The 23,754-nt window shown below is 44.2% G+C and overlaps 1 protein-coding gene across 23 annotated transcripts in view; it reads left to right on the top strand.

The window, feature by feature from the left end:
* Positions 1–23,754, top strand: part of FAM49B (family with sequence similarity 49 member B) — a 172,462-nt gene that overhangs the window by 55,205 nt on the left and 93,503 nt on the right. For 3 of the 23 annotated variants that reach the window (XM_009213588.4, XM_017962312.3, XM_031669741.1), the window contains exon 1: positions 18,880–19,087. The exons of 15 other annotated variants lie outside the window; for them this stretch is intronic. The gene's annotated coding sequence lies outside the window, so the exon portion shown is untranslated. Of the gene's footprint in view, positions 1–18,818; positions 19,088–23,754 lie in introns of those variants that run through there. 5 more of the 23 variants (XM_009213585.4, XM_017962308.3, XM_017962303.1 and 2 more) reach the window with 4 other exon arrangements.

The raw sequence follows: 23,754 nt of genomic DNA, 5'->3' as shown, positions 1-23,754 counted from the left end.
GATGGGGGTAGAGAAAATAAATCGTTAATAGAGACCCTAAAAAGATTTGTTGAATGACTCTTCTATGATAAGCAAGGCCTTGGGAGTAGTTACTGCTTTTCATTTCAAGCTTTTGTTAGAGGAATCCTGCCTGCCGTTTTTTTGTTTGTTTGTTTGTTTGCTTTTGAGACAGAGTCTCTGTTGCGCAGGCTGGAGTGCAGTGGCACGATCTCAGCTCACTGCAACCTCCGCCTCCCAGGTTCAAGCAATTCTCTGCCTCAGCCTCCCAAGTAGCTGGGATTACAGGCGCCCGCCACCACAGCCGGCTAATTTTTGTATTTTTGGTAGAGATGGGGTTTCACCATCTTGGCCAGGCTGGTCTTGAACTCCTGACTTTGTGATCCACCCGCCTCAGCCTCCCAAAGTGCTGGGATTACAGGCTCGAGCCACTGCCCCGATCTTTTGTTTGTTTGTTTTTTGTTTTTAAACCAGCTGTAGATGGGAGGAAAACTCTGCTTCCAGGTTCAGGTAAATAACAGAAATTGAATGAGCTTGAGAGAAAAAGCAGAACCATTGTCAACTGACAATGTCTCCAAAGAGATGATTGCATCAGATAATTTTACAGAAATGGTTTCTCTCTCCTTTTGACTTTTCTGCCTGAGGCTGCCATTAGGTTTTAAAATAATAGAGTAGCTATTATGTAATTGTATACAATGCTTCCTTCCCTTGGGCCCGTGTTAACTTGTGCCTTCAAAATACAGAATACAGTTTTTTTTTTTGGTAAAGAGTTTATGTAAAGCCAGTGTGATTCCTAAATTAAACTGCTAAAATGAGGGCAAACAAGCTGGGTTTTCTGGTTTTCTCCAGGTTCTGCAGAGATGTAACATCCAACAGATCAGGAAGATGTGCTGATCAGTCACTTCTGTGCTGGTGCAGAATGTTTGCAAACCGCTCTGCCCCCAGTGTGTGTGTACCGCAATTCACTGCCCAGTGGAAAGGCTTTCATTTCTTCATAGGTCCTCCACCCTCACCTACTTCCATTCCACCCCAGCAGATACAATTTTATCCAGGGAGAAATCAATTTTTTTTTTCCTAGAGACAGAGTCTCACTCTTTGCCCAAGCTGGAGGGCAGTGGTGCGATCGTGGCTCACTACAACTTCGGTCTCTTGATTTCAAGCGATCCTCATTCCTCAGCCTCCCAAGTAGTTGGGATTACAGGTGTGCGCCACCACGCTTGTCTGATTTTTTGTATTTATTTTTTTGAGACAGAGTCTCGCTCTGTTGCCCAGTCTGGAGTGCAGTGGCACGATCTCAGCTCACTGTAAGCTCTGCCTTCCAGGTTCACACCATTCTCCTGCCTCAGTCTCCCGAGAAATTGGGAGAATTGAGTAGCTGGGACTACAGGCGCCTGCCACCACCCCCGGCTACTTTTTTGTATTTTTAGTAGAGATGGGGTTTCACCATGTTAGCCAGGATGGTCTTGGTCTCCTGACCTTGTGATCTGCCCGCCTCGGCCTCCCAAAGTGCTGGGATTACAGGTGTGTGCCACTACGCCGGCCAATTTTTTGTATTTTTAGTAGAGATGGGGTTTCACCATGTTGGCCAGGCTGTTCTTGAACACCTGACTTCAAGTAATACGTCCACCTCGGCCTCCCAAAGTGCTGGAATTACAGGCATGAGCCATCGTGCTGGCAATAAAAAAATTTGAAATCCACATGGTGGTTGGTGACAAGTTGATAAATAAGGTTTTCATCTTAGATGCTGTGCTTTTTGAGTTCATGTGTCTGCTTTTCTTCTAGGTTATTACTGATGATAATTGATGTAACTATCCAACTTTCTACCACATTGTGTGCTATGTTTTAAGTCTTGGGGACAGAGAATTGAGTAAAGCACAGCCTTAAATACTAATAGCCTTTAATGGCCTTCCTCTAACCAGATTTCCCCTAAGTCTGTCCACATTGGTGTCATCTTTGGGTGCTGGTTTACTCTGGGCCAGGCAAACTTTTACTGGACCTGGGGGAAGGTATGAAGTAGAAGTAAATAGAACATGAGAAAGGTCTGAGGATAAAATGCAGAGGCTTAGGCCATGCACGGTGGCTCATGCCTGTAATCTCAGCATTTAGAGAGGCTATGGTGGGAGGATTGCTTGAGCCCAGGAGTTTGAGATCAGTCCTAGCAAGACCCTGTGTCTACACACACAATAAGAAAATAGAAAAGAAAAAAAATCAGCCAGGCACGGTGGTGTGTGTCTGTAGCCCCAGCAACTTGGGAGTCTGAGGTGGGAGGATCAGTAGAGCCCTGGAGGTCAAGGCTGCAGTTAGCCATGGTCATGCTACTGCACTCCAGCCTGGGTGACAGAGGAAGAGCCTTTCAAAACAGGAAAAAGAGAGAGAGAGAGAGAGAGAGAGAAGGAAGGGCTTAAATGTCAAGTAAAGACTAGAAAAACAGGGAAAAACAGGGCTTCTGGGCTCATTGTGAGGAAGGAAGGAAGGAGGGAGGGAGGGAGGGAGGGAAGGAAGGAAGGAAGGAAGGAAGGAAGGAAGGAAGGAAGGAAGGAAGGAAGGAAGGAAGGAAGGAAAAGAGAGGAATAGGCTTAAATGTCAAGACTAGAAAAACAGGGAAAAACAGGGCTTCTGGGCTCATTGTGACCCTGCAGGGGTGATCAATTGGTTTTCACTAGGAATGAGATTCAGGGGCTCCGTTACCACAGCATAACCCAGCTCACCCTAAGTGGTATAACCACTACTGTCATACAGGGAGCACGATTCATGGAACTTGGGAGCAGGTGTGTGTGTGTGTGTGTGCAAACACAAAGACATGTTTGTGTATATATGAATCTTGCTGCCTCTTGAGGCTGGTTTCCAAACTTGTCTACACTTTAGAATCACCTGGCAATCTTTCAAAATCTCAAGCCTAAGGTCATACACTAGATGAATTACTTCATAGACTCTAGGGGTGGGACACAAGCATTAGTAGTTTTTTTAAGCTCTCCAGTTGATTCTAATGTTCAGGACAAGTTAAGTTCAGGAATCACTGCTCTGTGAAAATTATAATATCATTATTATTATTTGAGGAGGGGTGGGGATAATGGAAATGACAGTGGTAGTAGCCATCATTATTATTTACTGGCTGCTACCTATATGCCAGGCAGTATCCTGGGTGTTTTACAAAGATGAGCACTTCTGATTCTCACTGTGCTCTACGAGACAATTTTGTAGGTGGTTGGAGAAGGAAAGGAGAGGGTCATATCTTTCAAACTGATGTCAGCCACAGAGTTGGCTAACCAGATTGTCAGGTGAAAATGAGAAAGATGGGGTTGCTGGGCTTACCTTCTTGATCCCAGAGGGGCTGTTGTGGTCATCCTTAGGGCTGAGATTTAGGTGTTCTTTGTTACCACAGCATAACCTATCCCATCCTGATGGATGCAACCATCCTTTTAATAACCACAGTGGATTCAGGCATCAGTGCTCAGAAGCACATTTTGCAACATTATAAATCGAGGGTGAGTTTATTTTGGCTTGTGGCTTGGAAAGAGAAAAGAACGCAGTAAACCAGGCTATTCGTCTTGGGTTTGTTGGTTCATCCATCAAAACCACTTTGTATGTGTCTCAAGGAATCAGATTTAATAAATTAATAAAATGCTACCTTGGGTGTGGCACTTTTCTCAATGGAATACACAATGCTATGCAAACCTCTTACTGTTGTTAGTCTTTTTGCTACACCATAGAACACTTGTAAGAGGTAAATAGGGCTGTTACCATAAGGTAAAATGAGGAAATAAGTTACCTTGAAATCCTTATCTAACATCTCTATGGATTTCTGATGTCTGTAGAGATTTCTGGTGGGAGCCTTGATGTGGAAGTAGGAGTTTGGGTGGGAAATGTGGGAGCATTGTGGAGGATGTTCCTAGCAGAGGAACAGCATAGACAAAGGCGGAACAGCAAGAAACAGTATTTACATGAACTCTGTAAGCAGGTTAGTGTTATGACCGAGAAAGATACCATTCCTCGCTATTATGGGTGATTGGGAAATCTCATAAAGCCTGCATTCCCACTTATTTCTTCATCATGCAGCATATACTTTTTTTTTTTTTTTTTTTTTTTGAGACGGAGTTTCGTTCTGTCACCCAGGCTGGAGTGCAGTGGCACGACCTTAGCTCACTGCAGCCTCCACCTCCCGGGTTCAAGCGATTCTGCTGCCTCAGCCTCCCGAGTAGCTTGGACTACAAGTGTGTACCACCATGCCCGGCTAATTTTGTGTTTTTAGAGACGGGGCTTCACCATGTTGGCCAGGCTAGTCTCGAACTCCTAAACTCGAGTGATCTGTCTGCTTATGTCTCTCAAAATGTTGGGATTACAGGTGTGAGCCACTGCACCCGGCTGCAGCACATGTATCTTCTAACATTTTGCAATGGTGGAAGAGATTTGTGTGTTGTGTGTAATAAGGGCCAAATAAAGACAACAATTAATTGACCTACTTTTACCCTGAAAGATCATACCAGATACCATACCAAATGTTGCACACTGCTTCTTAGTATAGATATTTCACAGGACTTTACTGATGCCTCAATGATGTAGACTAACCTTTAGAAATACAGACAGTATAGACATAATTCCCTCTGATTTTCCTCTGGGTCCAGAGTTCATGACTGGGGGACTGTGCCCCTAGGCAAGTTCCTTAACCACTTCGACCCTGCATTTTCATAAGTAAAAATGTTAGATTGAAGGTTAATTCTAAAGTTTCTCCCACATCTAAAATTAGTTGATTTCATCCAGAAACTCTGATGCAGGCGCTTATAAGTACGAGCGGCCTATTAAATTAAAAAACTAGGCCAGGCTCAGTGGCTCAAGCATGTAATCCCAGCACTTTGGGAGACTGAGGCGGGTGGATCACCTGAGATCAGGAGTTCGAGACCAGCCTGGCCAATATGGTGAAACCTCATCCCTATTAAAAATACAAAAATCAGCTGGACATTGTGGCGGGCACCTGTAATCCCAGCTATTTGGGAGACTGAGGCAGGAGAATCGCTTGAACCTGGGAGTGGAGGTTGCAGTGAGCTACGATCACATCACTGCACTCCAGCCTGGGGACAGAGCGAGAGTATGTCAAAAAAAAAAAAAAAAATTACAAAGCTCGGTAAATATCAGTATTTGGACCATAGTATAATGGACTGTAGACATTTTCTGCAAGTCTGTGAGTTGAGATAAGACCAGAGCTTGGGCAAGGTAACATTCTCCCCTTTGCCCTCTTCTGTGCATTACGACTTGGGGAGAGGGATGCATTCTCATTAAACCTGTGTTCTAACATGAAACCAGCACCAGGATTTTAGAACGGAAGCTTGCTAAACCAGTTACACTTCTTCTTAACTTGGACCATATCTTTTTTTAAGGATTATGCAATATCTTTCCTTCTGTAGCCTCGAAAAATGACTGTGAGAACCTAAGCTCTTTCAGACTTTTAGTTTATGTTTGACTTTTCCCCCATAATTCTGTCTTAATCTCTGTATTTCAAATACTAGGTTACACAGTAGTGACCTGATCATTTAGGCTAAATTTGGGCGAAGGTTAAATCTTACCTCCTCGTCTTGCTTATCTGTTTCCCTGGTTCCAGCTCTGTGGCCATGTTGGGAATTCACAGTAGCGTTAAAACCTAGGCCTGTGCTGATTCAGCCTGGACCAATGCCATCTCCTTGACCAGCTGCAGCTGTTTGTTGAGTACATGCCTTGTGCCAGGCTCAGTGCTCTCACTGTGGATACAGTGGTGACAAAACAGTATGGCTGCTACCGTCCTGGAGCTCACGGTGTTCAAGAAACCACACAATAACCATACAATTACAGTGATGGTGTGTGCTGTAAACAAGAAGCACAGAGGTTGAGAGCACCTGCACAGGGGATCTGACCTGGTTTGCTCAAAATGGCAAATGCATGGCCGTGATGAGGAACCTAGGCAAGCAGCTGGGGGCTGGAGGCATTAAGAGCAGCAAGTGATCTCAAGTACAAGTTGGGACCAGGTGGAGGGGTCAAGAGTCAGCTCACGAACAGCACTAGGGTCCCTGTTATTGGATAAAGTGCAGGACAAGTCCTTCCCTGGACATCTGCCTGCCCCCTCTCCCCTGACCTTCCCACGCTGGAAGGAACTCTTCTAGCCCTTTAATTTTACAGGACATATCGTCCGTGTCATTTATTTGGCAGTTGTGTGTTGCTTTGTATTGGAGTAAGTGATGTGCCTTTCATCCCCTGGAAAATAAATCTGTTTCCTACACTCTGTGTTCCCCCAAGTAGGTGGCCCTAGATGGAATGCTTGATGGATCAGTTGGCTAATGAAAATGCCTGTGGTACTCAGTCCGTCTTAGAATGTGGGCCTCGTTCTTCTTACCTCCAAAGCAGCAGATCAACAGAAGGTTCAGAATGAAGAACAGTAACACGTAACAGGTCCAAGTGTTCCTTTGTGCTGAAATTTACCAAAGCTTCTGTGGATTGAGGCAGTTAATGGGGAAATTCTATCAACCTAGGAGTAGTTTAATAGATATTAGCTTGTAATTAAAAGTTCAAGGTAAATTGTCTTTCCTTTATCTACCTACTTTTCTTTCTGCCTGTGTGATTCTATTTCCATTAATAGAGTAACCACCAGCCATGAGCTTTCTGTTTGCTTTGGCCCCTCCTATCTTTCCTTATTTTCTCCATCAGGTTCTCTCCCTTGGCCACTTCTGATTTCTTTTCTCTTCCATTTTTCTCCTGTTCACACTCTTCCTTTTTAAAATGCCATCTTTTTGGACAAACAAAATGGTTCAAAACATTAAAGGAAAACGAAAAAGAATATTATTTAATTCCCACATTCATCTTGTTATCATTGAGTTTTACCTTCTCTTACCCTCTCTACCATTTCCCCATAGGGGTACATATTTTATATTAATTATATATATACTTTTGCATTCTATTATATGTATAAAACTTTATTACATATTTATTATATATATACATATACATGTAATATACATAATTATAAATGTAATTTTGCATTTTATGATATATGTAGTTTTGTATTTTGTTCTTTTAACTTAATATTCACATTTTTAAATTCAGCAAATGCTAACTGAGCTCCTACTATATGCCAGACATTGTTCCAGGGGCTGGGGACACATTCGTGGACAGACCAGCCATAAACTCCTACTGTCACGGACTTAGGTGTAGTTCATGGAGAAAGACAATAAACATAATACAAATGATGTTAGGAGGTGACAACTGTTATGGAAACAAAGAGTAGGGTGAAAGAAGATTGGGAATATTCATAAAATAGTATCTTGTGTTTCTACCATTTTTTTTTTTTTTTTTGAGATGGAGTCTCGCTCTGTCACCCAGGCTGGAGTACAGTGGCACAATCTTGGCTCACTGCAACCTCCGCCTCCTGTGTTCAATCAATTCTCCTGCCTCAGCCTCCTAAGTAGCTGGGATTACAGGCACATGCTACCACGCCCAGCTAATTTTTTGCATTTTTAGTAGAGATGGGGATTTCACTATGCTGGCCAGGCTGGTCTCGAACTCCTGACCTCATGATCCGCCTGCCTCGGCCTCCCAAAGTGTTGGGATTACGGGCATAAGCCATCGCGCCTGGCTATTTCTACCATTTTCTTATGTCCTCAGTTTTATGTTGTCCTTGATGTTGATGGATTTTAATTTATTGAGAACCTTAGGACTATATAACTTACTTTTTTGCTTTGTTTTGTTTTTGAGATAGAGTCTCACTCTGTTGCCTAGGCTGGAGTGCAATGGCACAATCTCAGCTCACTGCAACTTCTGCCTCCCAGGCTCAAGCAATTCTCCCGCCTCAGCCTCCTGAGTAACTGGGACTATAGGTGCCCGCCACCACACCTGTCTAATTTTTGTATTTTTAGTAGAGACGGGGTATCGCCATGTTGGCCAGGCTGATCTCAAGCGCCTGACCTCGAGTGATCTGCCTGCCTTGGCCTCCCAAAGTGCTGGGATTATAGGCGGGAGCCACCGTGTCCGGTCAGGACTATATAACTTTAAATCACGAGAGGACATGGAGTCATTGAGAGCAAACCCTTCATTTCTGAGGTGAGGAAACAGGTCCAGAGAAAAGAAATGACTTGCTCAAAATCATACTGCCCCCAAGTAGCAGAGCAGGGGCTTACATTTTAATTAAAGTGATTTTCATTAATTCTAAAGATGGTTCTTTCAGAATCCTACTATGCCATTTCCCTATAGTGAGAAATTTAATTTGTGTCTGGCTTTTATTAAAAATAATGCTGCAGTGGGCAGCTTTATACAAATAGCATCTTAACGAAAGCAAGCCTATTAATAAAAACAACAATAATAATAAATAATAGAAAATGTTAATATTTACTGAGCTCTTAAATTTTCTATGCCCTGTGCTAAGCATTCTACATGAAATAATATACATCTGATAATGAGTACCATAGTTTCTTCATTTTTTTTTTTTTCTTTGAGATGGTCTTGCTCTGTCACCCAGGCTGGAGTGCAGTGGCGCAATCTCTTCTCACTGCAACCTCTGCCTCCTGGGTTCAAGCGATTCTCCTGTCTCAGCCTCCCAAGTAGCTGGGATTACAGGCACACATCACCACATCTGGCTAATTTTTGTATTTTTAATAGAGACGAGGTTTTGCCACATTGGCCAGGCTGGTCTCGAACTCCTGACCTCAGGTGATCCATCTGCCTTGGCCTCCCAAAGTGCTGGGATTACAGGCATGAGCCACCGCACCCGGACACTTTATTTTATATTTGAGAAAATGAAGGGATTAAAACTTAAGTCTGACCAAGCCCGGGGTCTGACTCTCAGCTTCTATCGTATACAACTTTCCGAGTCTGAATATTAAAACAGCGATTGTCAACAAAAATCCCCCAAACTCTCCAATTAAGATAAAAAAAGCAAATGTCAAAAACCAAGATAATCAAGTATATACATTTATTTAAGAGTTTACCAAACATTTAAGTTTTACCAACCTTTTACTGATTATGTTTCATATGTAATTGTTGCTTTGTATAGCCAAGGACAGTTGGAATTGGCAATTTCCTAAGTTCTAGTCAGTTCTCACAGTAACACAGTGAAATAGGTGATAATTGTGCCTGTTTTATAGATAAGTAGTGTATTATTATTATTATTATTTTTTAAGATGGAGTTTTGCTCTTGTTGCCCAGGGTGGAGTGCAATGGCGCAATCAACCTCCGCCTCCTGGGTTCAAGCGATTCTCCTGCCTCAGCCTCCCGAGTAGCTGGGATTACAGGCATGCGCCACCACGGCCGGCTAATTTTTGTATTGTTTTTAGTAGAGACGGGGTTTCTCCATGTGTTGGTCAGGCTGGTCTCGAACTCCCGACCTCAGGTGATCCACCCACCTCGGCCTCCCAAAGTGCTGGGATTACAGGCATGAGTCACCATGCCCAGGCTTAGTATAGTTTTTCAGGTGGAACTTGGACACTGAAGGATTTAGTTAATGTTTACAGAAAGGAAAAAGGAGTGGGGAAGCAAGGCAGATGGAATTATTTATGCAAAGCAGGGAGCTAAGACTTGGTCTAGAATCCTGGTTCACCTCCTCGTAGGTATGTGACCTATGGCAAAGTACTTGAACTGTTTGTGCCTCCATTTTCTCACCTGAAAACAGGGAGGTAATAAAATATCTTTCATAATGTTGTAAGGATTACATTATAAATGGGTAGAAATCACTTTCTATAATACTGGCAGAAACTAAGCGATTGATCAGAGGTTATTGGTGGTAATAGTTCCTTCTGTCGTTATATTTCAGATTAAATCCATTTGTCTTCTAATGATGGTATTTCTGTAAAACACACAAAAAATCTTTTTTTTTTTAAAGGGCATTGATAAATTAGTATAGTTTATCAATCTTTCAAAATGTCATTGATAAATTAATGACTCTGGACACAATTAAGAATTATCTTTTTCTTTTCTTTTGAGACAGGGTCCCAGCCTGCCGCCTAGGCTGGAGTGCATTAGTGCAATCACAACCCACTACATCCTTGACCTTATGAGCCAAAACAATCCTCTTGCCTCAGCCTCCCAAGTAACTGGGACCACAGGCTCACACCACGATACTCGGCTAATTTTCCTTTGTTTTTAATTTTTTTCTACGGACAGGGTCTCTTCATGTTGCCCAGGCTGGTCTCAAGCAATTCTGGGCTCAAGCAGTCCTCCCACCTTTGCCTCCCAAAGTGCTGGGATTACAGACATGAGCCACCAACTGGAATTCTCTTTTTCTATAGGCAAAGACTTCATCTAATTCTGATGGTGTACTATGTAAGGTGGGTGGAAAAGCAGAGATGAACTAACCTCTCTGTAGGTTTTGGGGTCACAGTGGGGTGAAGCTCAGAAATGAATGGCCCACCCAGCCATTTTTCTCCCTACTGTTCCTCTGGAGCCATCTATGATTTCATGGCATCTTGTCCCTTCCTTCAGGTGACGCCCTTCTGTGCCTGTGCCTTTTCCTGATGGAAGGAATGGGATTGTCAGAGCTAAACATGCCAAGTGAGCAGTCCTTTGTGCTGCTGAACCACAGCAGGGGCTGAAAGAGCTGTTAGTGGAAGGGGTGGCACATTCTGAGCATGCCCTCTTGGATTTTTATGCAGCCAGTGAGTCTGTAAATGGAGCCACGGGCTTGGTCTGCAAACTGCTTACAGCATCAGTCAGCATGGGGGAACAGCCTATCCCTTGGGAAAAAACTCTCCTCGAGGGTAGGGCTTGGGAAAAAGTGAAGGCGTGCAGAAAATCTTTTCCTCTTCTCCCTATTCAAATCTTGGCAAGAAAGCACACTCTTCATTTCTGTTTCCTGTATCAGCAGCAGATTCCCAATTTGAACTTCAAGGCATCGTCCTTGCTTCGTCATACGTCAGCTTTTCCGGCTGCAAACAATTTTGCTTCTCTAGTTGACAAGGACTCTAATAACTCCAGGTGGTGAATGGGCGGTGGGGAATACAGTTCTGTTGAAATACAGCTCTAAAGCAATACAAACACAGAGGGAAAAAATGGGAAACTTGGCAAGGGGGAAGTGCTGGAATAAAGCATTTTACCTTTATTGACATTGAAGAAACCTCCCCTCAGCTGAACTCCAGATTCATTCAACACTTCATGGTTTAGCCGCACAGGGGAGTATTATATAGCCTTTAACAGCAGTGTGGCTGATGTTCCTTTATTAAGGAAGGTTGATAAAGATACACTGTGAGATGAAAGACAGCAGATTACAATTCAGTAAATGAACCATTTTAATAAAAATATGTGCTGCGTTTATCTAGATATAGACAGGAAAAACATTTGGAAGGTTGTCCATATGGTGTGGGTGGTTGGATCATGGGTGTTTATATTTTCTTTCATTTGCTCATATGTATTTTCAAATTTTTTTGCTGCAATCAATATGTATGACTCATATAATCAGGCCGCATAGTGCATCGGGGCACCTCATTTACTGCTTGGGTCCTCCCTTTTTTTATCCATTCATTCAACATATTTAGGGAGGCTCTCCTAGGGGCCGGGCACCGTGGCAGGAACTGCAGTGGGCACAGTGATGGCTCTGTCTCTGCCGTCACAGCTGACGTTGTAACAAGAGGTGGTTTTTGGTTGTTTATTTCTTTGTTTTTTTTTTTAGTTAAAACATTTTTAAGCTAAAAATGTAAAATAATTAGAGGCTGGGCGCGGTAGCTGACACCTATAATCCCAACACTTTGGGGAACCAAGGCAGGAGGATCACTCGAAGTCAGGAGTTTGAGACCAGCTTGGCCAACATGGCAAAACCCCATCTCTACTAAAAACACGAAAAAATTATCTGAGAATGATGGTTTGTGCCTGTAGTCCCAGCCACTCGGGAGGCTGAGGCAGGAGAATCACCTGAACCTGAACCTGAGAGGTGGAGGTTGCAGTGAGCTGAGATCGCACCACTGCACTCTAGCCTAGGTGACACAGCGAGATTCTCTCTCAAAAAAAAAAAAAAAAAAAAAAAGGAAAGAATTAGTGTTTGTGATAAGCGCTGTGAAGGAAAAACACCAGTGACATGCTAGGGAATGAGTGAAGGTCGGGGGGGTTCACCTTTGGAATGGTGATGGGGGAACCGCTTTGAACCTGAAGGCTGACAAACAGCCAAGTGAAGAGACTGGAAAGTGTACTCGAGGTACAGAAGAGAACAGCCAGTGTGAGGCAGTGGGACCCTGTTTTCTTCCTGCAGGTTACCTGAAGGGTTGGGGAAATGAGACTTGGAGTTGCCCCACTTGTGAGAAATATGTTAGATTTGCAAATGTGATGGAGGCTCATAGATAAACCTTGTAACTCGGGGGACAGCTTTATGGCTCCTGTGAGATTGGTTAATGTTTTGCTAAATAACAGGAAGGTGTCAGTTTGATTGGTTGCCTTCTTACTTGGGTTCTTTTTGAATAGCGGCTCTGATGTCATCTTTCAATGCTGGATGAGCTTCTAGCCCTTCCCAGGAGATTCTCAGGCCTCTGTCCCCTGTCCTCTTCCCCTTTCTTCATTAAATATCCACGGAGTCTTCATCCCTAAGGCAACACTGGAGTCCCTGACTATGGTGGAAATGTTTGGAGATGTCTCTTTCCTCAAGGATTCGGTGTTCATTCATCCTGTGAAAAGGAAGAGAGTATCAGTTGATAGAACTCCCTGAGTGTTCAATTGAGGAGTGAGACTGGATACAGAGGCAGCAAAAACTATCCTCTAGGTGCTGAAGCGTACTGAAAGATGTCTTTGAGTGAAGGCTGGCAGCAAAATGTAGTTTTCTCTAAGGACAACTGGGCAATAACAAATCAGGAACCATAAAAATGTTCAGATCCTTTGACCCGGTAATTACAATCCAGGGAGCTTATGCTGAGGTCAGAGTTTTTTAAAAGGAAAAACAAAGAAAACAGAATGTCTCTAATAGCAGTTAACAGTCAATAATGATATAGTGCTTTGGAGCCTTGAAAGTATTTTCTTATACAGTCTTCATGAGAGCTTCCCAACATTTCTGAGAAGCAGACAGTCTTATCCCCATTTCACAGAAAGGAAGCGAAGATCAAGTGAGTGGGTGTACTTCACTTTGGCAGATTCAGAACCTGAGCTCCAGCTCATGAATGGTTGCCCAGTGGGTTTGGTCAGAAACTCAAGGTACAGCCGGGCACAGTGGCTCACGCCTGTATTCCCAGCACTTTAGGAGGCCAAGGTGGGCGGATCAGCTGAGGTCAGGCGTTTAACACCAGCCTGGCCAACATGATGAAACCCGTCTCTATTAAAAATGCAAAAATTAGCCAGGTGTGGTGGCACATGCCTGTAATCCCAGCTACTCACTCAGGAGGCTGAGGCAGGAGAATCGCTTGAACCCGGGAGGCGGAGGCTACAGTGAGTGGAGATCGCTTGACAGCCCTCCAGCCTGGGGCGACAGAGCAAGACTCTGTTTCAAAAAGATAAATAAATAAAAATAGAAAAAAAGAAACTCAAGGTACAGTGGTGGGAGTCAAAAAAGCCTAAGGAGAAAACCAAGACTGAAAACAGTTTTTGAGCTTAGTCTGTGCCTAGTTCAGTCCCTAGCATTTGACAAGTTTTCTCTGAGTTAACACAACAGACTTGTGGGGGAAACTGATGCTTTCAGATGTTGAATAACTTGTGTAAGCTGTAGAGCAGGTTTCAAAGCCTGACCAGGTTACATCCAGAGCGTAGAGGTGGTTTCAGCTTTGCTGTGTTGCTCTCTGCATTCACAGGAATGCTTAGAAGGAGTGAATATATGAACACATGGATGAACAAATGGATTAGGGAGGTTAGGACATGAGCACCAGCTTCTGTAGAGAACTGGACCTCAGGCTCCCCGTGGATGACCGGTTCTTTTCCATAGTTCTGCATTTTCTACCTGCAATACAGGAATGCGGTTGCCCAGGCCCCTCCCGGGAGAGTTGCAGCTTCCCTGGCCCTCGAGGCCACACTTCTCCAATACTTTTTGCCTAAAGGCTCTTTTTCCCTAGAGGCTCAACTCATCCCTTGCAAAATACCCAAAGCCAAATGAGTCTAGGGGGTAAACCAGCCATGTAGGGTGTGGAACTTTAGCAACTGAAAGAAACTGAGGTATTTCAGTATGATGAAATACTCTGTAGTCATTAAAATGATAGATGTGAGTGTGTAGAAATATGAGAAAGTATTGGGAAAGAGTTGCACATATCTGAAGAAACCAGTGAAAGCAATGTGCCTTTATTTATTTATTTATTTTTGTTTTTTATTTTTTTGAGACAGAGTCTCACTCTGTTGCCCAGGCTGGAGTGCAGTGGTGGGATATCAGCTTACTGCAACCTCTGCCTCCTGGGCTCAAGCGATTCTCCTGCCTCAGCCTTCAGAATAGCTGGGAATACAAGCGTGTGCCACCACGCCTGGCTAATTTTTGTATTTTTAGTAGAGACAGGGTTTCGCCATGTTGGCCAGGCTGGTCTCGAACCCCTGGCCTCAAGTGATCTGCCCGCATTGGCCTCCCAAACTCCTGGGATTACAAATGTGAGCCACCGCACCTGGCAAAGCAATGTGCATTTACATGGATAAAGATTGGAAGATAAGAGGACTGAAAACTGTGTAAAAGTATTGATATCACGTGGTGTCACCATCCAGTTTACTAAGCCAGGAGCCTCTGGGTCATCCCGACAACCCCAGTCTCCTCTTCCCCCAGATTGAACTTGCAGATTCTGCATCAGTTAGCATCTTAATTCCGGTGCCTGTTCTTCATCTTCACTACCAGTTTCCTTGTGCAGGCTCTCTCCCTATCCCTCTCCTGGACCCCACAGCAGCCTCTTAAGTGGTTTGCTGGCCCTATGTTCTCTCTACCACTGTAGTCCATATTGGACCCTGTGGTCAGAGTGATCCTGATATAAAACATATCTGATTATGTGTCTCCCTTGGTTAGAAGCGTCTCTACTTGTGGTTGCCTTCAGAAGGCAAGCTCAAATTTCTTAGTGTGGTGTGTGATGTCCTTTACAATCTCAGTGTGTCACAGCACCCCCACAATCCCCCCCAACCCTTGGCCCCCGTATTTTCTTCTTGGCCCTTTCCCCTTCCCTTCAAGACCAAGCTCAGAGGTCCCATTCTTTTTTTTTTTTTTTTTTTTCCTGAGATGGAGTCTCACTCTGTTGCCCAGGCTGGAGTGCAATGGTGCAATCTTGGCTCATTGCAACCTCTGCCTCTTGGATTCAAGTGATTCTCCTGCCTCAGCCTCCCGAGTAGCTGGGATTACAGAGGCATGTGCCACCATGTTCGTTTAATTTGTTTTTGTTTTGTTTTGTTTTGTTTTGTTTGGTAGAGATGGGGTTTCACCATGTTAGTCAGGCCATCTCGAACTCCTGGCCCAAAGTGACCTGCCTGCCTCAGCCTCCCAAAATACTGGGATTATAGGTGTGAGCCACTGCCCCTGGTCAAGGGTCCTATTCTTTGTGAAGCCTTCACAGTTGTCCCAGGGAAAGTTGGTTCCTCTACCCTTCTGAATTACAAGGAGTCATGCTTTGTTTTAAGTGCAAGAATGACAGCCTGTCCTTTCACTAAACTCGCAGCCCCTCTGGAGCAGGAACTTGATGTCTTACTGTCCTTCTTCCCAGACCCTCAGCCTGATGCCTAGGACACAGTAGCGGGGTGGTGGTGGGGGGGCAAGAATGTGTGTTGATTGAATGAATCAATGATTGAGTGAAACCATTTATTCTCTATAGTGTTTTAAAACTGATTTAATAATAAATAAAAGTTTCCAAGAAAACAGCACTGCAGGAAAGCCACAGGACCTTGTGACATTTAAAAAAATAGAGACAATGCAGTGTCCATAGAAACTGTGGAGTTGACAGATTGGGTTTGAATCCTGGATCTGTCACATATGGAGTTTCGGTTGCCTCATTTATAAAATGGGCCTGATAATAGTACCATATAGGATGGTTGTGAAAAAGCAAAAGAAGAAAACAAGTCAAGAGCTTAGAGTTTAGTACAGTGCCTGGAACATTGTAAGGACTCACAAAATACAGCTATCTACAATGCGTAAATCATCATTAAGAGACTAGTGCTCTTATGTAAGCCTTTTTTTTTTTTTTTTTGCATCTTTTGTTCAATTTTTCAACATAAATCTTTGAAAGCTTTGACCTCAGAGAAAATGTGATTACATTCATGCAGAATGATGAAGAAAGGATTGCAGAAGAATAAATTCAGCACTTCTCGTAGGGGTTTTGTTTTCTGAGCCAGCTTCCTCTTTCAGGGAATTCCCACATGGGATAATGGAAGAACTTGTGAGTTCTTGTACATGGCAGGAATGGGCCCAGGGCAGCTAAGGAGAAAGGTGCATCTGAGAGGGGCATTCCATGTTCCTCACAGGACTCATCGTATTTTGTTACTATTATTATTTTTTGAGATGCATTTCGCTCTTGTCATCAAGGCTGGAGTGCAGTGGCAAGATCTCGGCTCACTGCAACCTCCACCTCCTGGGTTCAAGCGATTCTCCTGCCTCAGCCTCCTGAGTAGCTGGGATTACAGGCTCCTGCCACCACCCCCAGCTAATTTTTGTATTTTTAGTAGAGACGGGGTTTCACTGTGTTGGCCTGGCTGATCTCGAACTTCTGACCTCATGATCCACTTGCTTCGGCCTCCCAAAGTGCTGGGATTACAGGCATGAGCCACTGCACCTGATCCAGTATTTTATTATTATCACTTCTCAGTGGACTGCTTCTTTGCTGGACTGTAAGCTCCCTAGGCCAGCGTCATGTCTATATTGCTCTCCATAGATAAAATTAGGACAGTGGATGAAAATTGTTGTGCATCAGCTTACTGTAAAAGAGGTTTCCCATAGTCAAAGGCTGATGATTGCAGTAATGAGCTCCCTATAGTTGGAGATATTGGAGCTGAACTAGATAGTCACGTGTTAAAGATACTATGAAAGATTTCTGCTTTTGGTGGGAGATAGGGTTAGAGGTTTGTGGTTACTCAGAGCTCATATCTAAGGGACTGTGCACGTGTATGAACTCCTCCTCTGGTTCACATTGAGGACAGTGGTCCATCTGAACCCAGGTTATCTGAGGTTGGATGTCAGTATGTCAGACAAGTGGACCAAGCTTCTTGGATTATGAGGACTTTTCTATCAGCATCAACATTTGCAAAACATCATCTCCAGCCAGGCGCGGTGGCTCATGCCTGTAATCCTAGCACTTTGGGAGGCTGAGGCAGGTGGATTGCCTGAGCTCAGGAGTTCCAGAGCAGCCTGGGCAACATGGTGAAACCCCGTCTCTACTTAAATACAAAAAATTAGCCGGGCATGGTGGCGTGCACCTGTAATCCCAGCTACTTGGGAGGCTGAGACAGGAGAATTGCTTCAACCTGGGAGGTGGAGGTTGCAGTTAGCTGATACCGCGCCACTGCACTCCAGCCTGGGTGACAGCAAGACTGTCACAGAACAAACAAACATCTCCTTCCGTTTCATTGAAATTGACCAGAATTATAAGAGCTACAATATAGAACCCCTGAATCCTCCTGAAGTATGATAATTAAGGTAAAAGTCTGAGGCCTAGGAATGTTGCCCCTAGTGTAGGCCTTGAAAAAGCCACTTCATCTCTCCATGACTCAACACGTTTCTAAGTAATATGCCCACCATGTTACATACCATTTGGTTTCTACATAACTCAAGAGGAAGACAAAAAGGCTAAATAAGGTAAGGGCTGCCCTTCTGTGTTTTGTGGCAAGGAGTGATTTCTTGGCCCATACAGTAAGGCGCAGATAGTTACTGGAACCTTAGCGCTTTGACTAGAGCTTCATTCATAATCAGGATTTCATGGATAGGCTCCTTGGTTGCATGAAACTCTTGATATGTTATGCAAACGTGTGTGCATGTATGTGTTTTACTGGGGGGAAAAGTCCATACTTTTACGGGATTTTCAGTTGGGCCTGTGACCCCAAAATGTTCATAATCATTTACCTCCATCTTAGTGATCTGCTCAGCTGTCAAACTGAAAACAACCCTGGGAGAGATAACATTGTCATCTTCTCCCCTTTAGTGTTAATGAAAAAAAAAAAAAATCAGCTTTATAACAGGATTAGGAGAAGCTAGCTAGATGGAATGTTCTGTTTTTGTCTGTAAAGGGGAAGGGATCATTTATGTTCAAAGAGTTAAAGGAGAATTAGGGAATTAAGAGGCTGCGCCCTCTGTCACATCCAAGTTTCTGCCCTCTAGATATTTTTGCCCAGAGTCGACCCCAGAACAGGGGTCTGATTTATCTGAGAGTGTTGTAAGTGGAGTCTAATTGTTGTTCTCAGAATGATCATTTTTCACCTCCCAAGGGCGTCTCCGCGATACCATCGCAGGCGGTAACGGTGCAGTCTCCTGGCGCTGGGCGTCTGCCAGGCACACGTGCCGCGCTGGGAATCGCGGGCGAGGCTCAGTACCTGACCCGAGGGGGAAAGGCGGGCCCCGCAGCCTAGCGGTTCCAGGCGTGGGGTATGGCAACTTCGCAGGGCTCAGCATCGAGTCCCGATGTCCAGTTCCTGCCATTTCCAAGCCCGATGACGAGGCAGGTCACCGCCACCTCTGAACCTCCGTTTCCCATCTGTACATCAGAAAGGCTGGAAGACCCCAACTCACTCAGAAGCTATCTCGGCGCGAAGGTGCTGCCCCTTTAAGTAGGCGGGGGGGGTGCAAGGGGGTGGCCACGCCTCCTTCCACAGCACGCCGCGCCCGCCGACCACCTGTCTCTGGATTCGCCCCGCCCCTTCGGGAGGGGCGGGGAGGAGGGGCGGGGAGGAGGGGCGGAGAAGATAGGCTAAGGATTTACCTTGCGGGGCGGGCGTGCGGCGCATGCGCACGGCCGGACAGGTCCGCGGCGCCCTCACTTCCTGGCATTCCCCCCTCCCCCTCCTCGTCGTTACCCTGTACATCCGGGTCACTTGCCCTCCCCGCTCGGAGCCGCCGCCGCTGCCGCTTGGCTTGTCGCGGCTCCGCCACAGGGGCAGGTGCTGAGGGGCTCCCGGTCCGGCTGCTGCCGCTCCCCCGCTCCGGACCCGGGGCTCCCCCTAGCGCCGCTGAGGAGCCGCCTCTGCGGCTCGAGGAGGGCGGAGGAGCGGGACTGAGAGCGTCTGGAGGCTCGAGCGGAGGGTGAGTGATTGGTTTTTGCCATTTTCCCCTCTTCCCTCACACTCCTCGCTTTCCTGCTCCGCGACCCCATTTTGGCGAAGAGGCGGGTGCGGCGGGGCCCGCGCTGGCGCGGGGCTTCCTCCTTCCCAGGCGCGCTGGGCCCGCCCCCGGCCCCGCGGCGCCCCGGGGCCGCTTCCTCTCCGGCCCCGCGGCCCCGGCCTGCCCCCGGCGCTCATTCATTCGGGTCTTCCTTTCTTCCGCCCCCTTCCTTCCACTGGCACCTCCAGCGCGCTCTCGCCGCCCCCTCCCACCCCAGATCCTGCGCCCGCCGGTGACTCTTTGCTCCCCGGCTCGTCCCTCCCGCATCGGCGTTGTCCCCCCGCCCCATCCCGACTCCCACCACTCCTTCCTCTTCGCGGCCGCTTTTCCTCCTCCTCATCCCCTCTTCCTGTCCCCAGCTCCACACCCCCTTCTCCTCCGGTCTTCGCCACGCCTCGACACCCAGTCCTGGTCACTGGTGTTGAAGTTGGTGTCTTTATCGCCCCCCATCACTTCGCCTTCCACCTGCGCGGCCAGACCTTCCAACTTAGATACTGCGTTGTCCTTTTAATTAATGCTCAACGTTTAAAGTCCAGATTCTCAGTCTTAGGGTGTGGTGTTAGTTTGTTTCCAAACACGCAATTTCTACTATAATTACCCAAATCTATAACTGTCAAACTGTAGTGAAAGTGGCGATTGCTGTGTGTGTGTGTGCGCGCGCGCGCGCGCGCGTGTGTTTTAACCTTCTGGCTATTCTGGGTCATACTGAGTACCTTTTTTCTTTTTTTCCTGGAAGACTTCTATGATGGATTAATTTCCTCTGAGTGTAAAATTTGGCAGATTATTATTCTTTCTACTCCTCTGGATTCCTCCTCACTTGGTCCCTTGACTGATTTGCTACATTACCTGTTAATACATTGCTGTAGAAGTGTTTGTTGGTGATATTTCATGTCTCATCTGTCAACAACATTTTTTGAGTACCCCCTGTGTGCAGAATACTGATGAAATGCCCGAATACTTGGAGTACCACAGAGTGCCATTCTGGATAAGACAAAGGTTTTTGGAATTTGCTTACACATTTTTTCCTACTTCTGTGTAAGTGTATTGAGTTTGCCACCTTTTTAATCTCTATGTGAAAAATGTGTGTCAATCAGTTTTGTGTGTTTTAAGTCTTACTGTGTGGGAGATCGGCATTCCAGAGGAGTGTTTTATATAGCTAAAGGAATTTCAATCACTCGCTGTTTGGTGACTTACTATCGCAAATCATTTTAGACAAATATACCTCAAGAAAAACACACTGATCCTTTTAATTCTTTAATTGTATTTAGTAATAAAAACAGAAGCTTTGTGTCTAGAACTGCTTGATAACTGGGGCTTATTTGATAGCCTGTTTGTAGAGTGTTGCAGTTAACTGAAACTCCCTAATCAGCATTCATAAAATGAAATGACAGCACTTTTTTTTTCGTGTGACTTTCATATCCATGATAATGAACTCCAAGAGAGGCTCGTAGTCCTAAAGCACACCTACCTGCATATTATGATGATGATACTATTGCTGTCAGTATTTATGGCAGCATTTTCCAACAGCTTCGTTTTATGGGAGCTTGGTGTTAAAAAGGTACTTGACTGTTTGTCCCTGCTTAGGTTTTGGATAACCACTTCAACAGTTAGATTTTTTAACGAGAGAGAGAGAGAGACAGACAGACAGAGAGAGAGAGAGAGAGAGAGAGAGAGAAAGAATATGTATTTGCAGAACAGTTTTGCTAGATAGTAATCTTTAAACATCTTTAAAACTTTAATAGTGATGTAGCTGTTTGTGAGGAACCTCTTGCTTTGTAAAACGTTCTAGACTATATAGTATGAATTTTAGATTATGTAATTGGATAGAGGCTAGATTTTTCTCTCCCAAGAAAGTGGTTGGTTGATCAGAGGGAGGCGTGGTCAGTAAGTTAATTCTAGTTGCCCCAGAAGAAGTATAATTTCAGATGTTGAGTAAAACTAAGTGAATGCAGTTTATTTTTGATAGATTTTTGATTGACATTTAAACTAATTGAAGTTAAAATTCATTTCTCTGAATTCTTCAGGAATAAACAGGTTTTAAAAATTTACAGGTTAAATTAGTGTCCCTCTTGAGAGTATTTCACTCATATCTGAAATGGTCATTTATCTTTATATAGTAAATAACAATTGATGGAGAAGTATAGAGGGGTGCTTATTTTACTCCTAGTCCCCGTGGGGGAAAATACTGGATTGTCACTTATTTGAGGTTACTTGACTCTTACTAAGTATTAATGCATTCAACTGTAAGAACTTACAATTTTCTCTTACATTGTTTAAGGAAAACAAGACTGTAATAGTTGGAAATAACTTAGTGGCATACCTCCTATTTTTGGTCTCTTCTGTAACTACACCAGAGTTTAGCACAGTGCCTGCCTGGTGCATAGTGGGTACTTAATAATGATGTTTTGAACAATTGAGTTAATGGCAAGGTCAAAGAATCTTAGACTGTAACAGCATTTTGTAATTATGTGGCAAAAATTTTTGAAAAAGATGTTGATTGCTCTGAACTGTAGTTTTTTTCAGGTATCTTGTATATTTTTAAGACTGCTGGCCGGATGCAGTGGCTCACGCCTGTAATCCCAACACTTTGGGAGGCCGAGGCGGGCTGATCACGAGGTCAGGAGATCGAGACCATCCTGGCTAACACGGTGAAACCTCGTCTCTACTAAAAATACAAAAAAATTAGCTGGGTGTGGTGGTGGGCGCCTGTAGTCCCAGCTACTTGGGAGGCTTCGGCAGGAAAATGGTGTGAACCTGGGAGGTGGAACTTGCAGTGAACCAGGATGGCGCCACTGCACTCCAGCCTGGGCGACAGAGCAAGACTCCATCTCAAAAAAAAAAAAAAAAAGACTGCTGTATGGGTTATTTAATTTGCTTTGAGATCTTTGGGTGAGGAAGTATAGATACGATTTTGTGTTGTACTTTAGTGCATAGAATGGATTTGTTTGCTTAGAATGGGCATTTGATATATGTATCTTATCAGCATTCATGAACAACAGTGAATTCAAATAATTTCTTGTGCCTTTAGAGTTTCTGAAAGTCCACATAAATGTTGTTGGATGTGTGAGCTCATTCTGTATTATGATCAGTTCACTAAATCCTAGCTCTTAATTATGCTGTAATATTGAACACCTACTATATGCCAGATTCCTTTTAACCATTAGGTTAGTTTTATAACAACTCTGCAATGTGTAGTTTAACTTCTATTTAATTCCTAATTAACATGAGGAAAGTAAGGCTCAGAGAGCTTAGGTTAGAGGTACGCCATTAATCATAATTAAATATTTCCAATTACGTATACTTGTCAGGTATACTCTCAAGTGGGAGATGTTGAAGACCGGCATTTGAACCCATCACGTTTACTTAAATTCTATTTCAATGTACTAATCTTATATTTTATATGAAGTATTTGTAAAACATACTTAAAACAGCAAATCTCAAAACTTTTTCTTTTTCAGCTGCCATGGAGGATGGATAATGTTCACTTGTTCTGTACTCTTCTGTAAGCATATACAGGACTGACAGCTAGCTGTAGTTTCACCCCTTTCCCACTTGTGCAAGTAATTAGAATGCAAATGAGTCACATTTGTAAACTTTTTAAACAAAGAAATCATTGTTAGAATTTTGATTATTTAAATATAAACATTTCTTGCAACACACCTTCACATCTGGATAATGGTACCATGGGTCAGAATGACTACTTTTAAAGATATTGTGTGATTTTAAGGAGAAGACTTAATGCAGAGATATATTTTTGTAGCTATTTAATTCATTTTGAAAAGATTGATCATCAACATTAAGGTACTATTGTATGTGACACTGTGAAGCCTGAGTCCTGTACAGTTATTTTTTGCTAATACAGTAATCTCTTCTTGTTATATTTTAGTTGATGCATTATGTATGATATATATTAAATTCTAGATTGATACACACCCTTTCTACTGTGTTTCGAGCAGGGGTCCCCAACCCCTGGGTCATGGCCTGTTGGGAACCAGACTGCACAACAGGAGGTGAGCGGCATTACTCCCTGAGGTCTGCCTCCTGTTAGATCAGCAGAGACAGCGTTAGATTCTCATAGTAGCGTGAACCTTGTTGTGAACTGTGCATTAGAGAGATACAGGTTTTGTGCTCCATGTGAGAATCTAACGCCTGGTAATCTGAGGTGGAACAGTTTCATCCTGAAACCATTCCTTCTGTCACCCTGTCTGTGGAAAAATTGTCTTCCATGAAACCATTTCCTGGTCCCAAAAAGGTTAGGGACCATTGATCTAGAATATTTATTCCTTCCAATCATAAATTGGCATGTCCTCAGATAATCCAGATTAACCTGAATACTACTTTAGGTCAAGCATTTTCAGAAAACACTTGATAAGAAAGAAATTATGACATAGTCCCAGATGTCATAATGTGACATGTGTCATATTGTTCCCGGACCAAACTGAGGGTCAGGCTGCTATTTCTCATGGCCCAATAACGAGATGCAGGTGAACTGGAGAGGAGGAGAGTTTTTATTTTCTGCAACCAGTTATAGGGAGAAGGCCTGGAAATTATTGCCAGACCAACTCAAAATTACAAAGTTTTCCAGAGCT

This window comes from Papio anubis, chromosome 8 (genome assembly GCF_008728515.1).
Source record: "Papio anubis isolate 15944 chromosome 8, Panubis1.0, whole genome shotgun sequence".
NCBI lineage: Eukaryota > Metazoa > Chordata > Mammalia > Primates > Cercopithecidae > Papio > Papio anubis.
The sequence above is the reverse complement of the archived record's forward strand: the minus strand, read 5'-3'. Positions and strand labels throughout refer to the sequence as shown.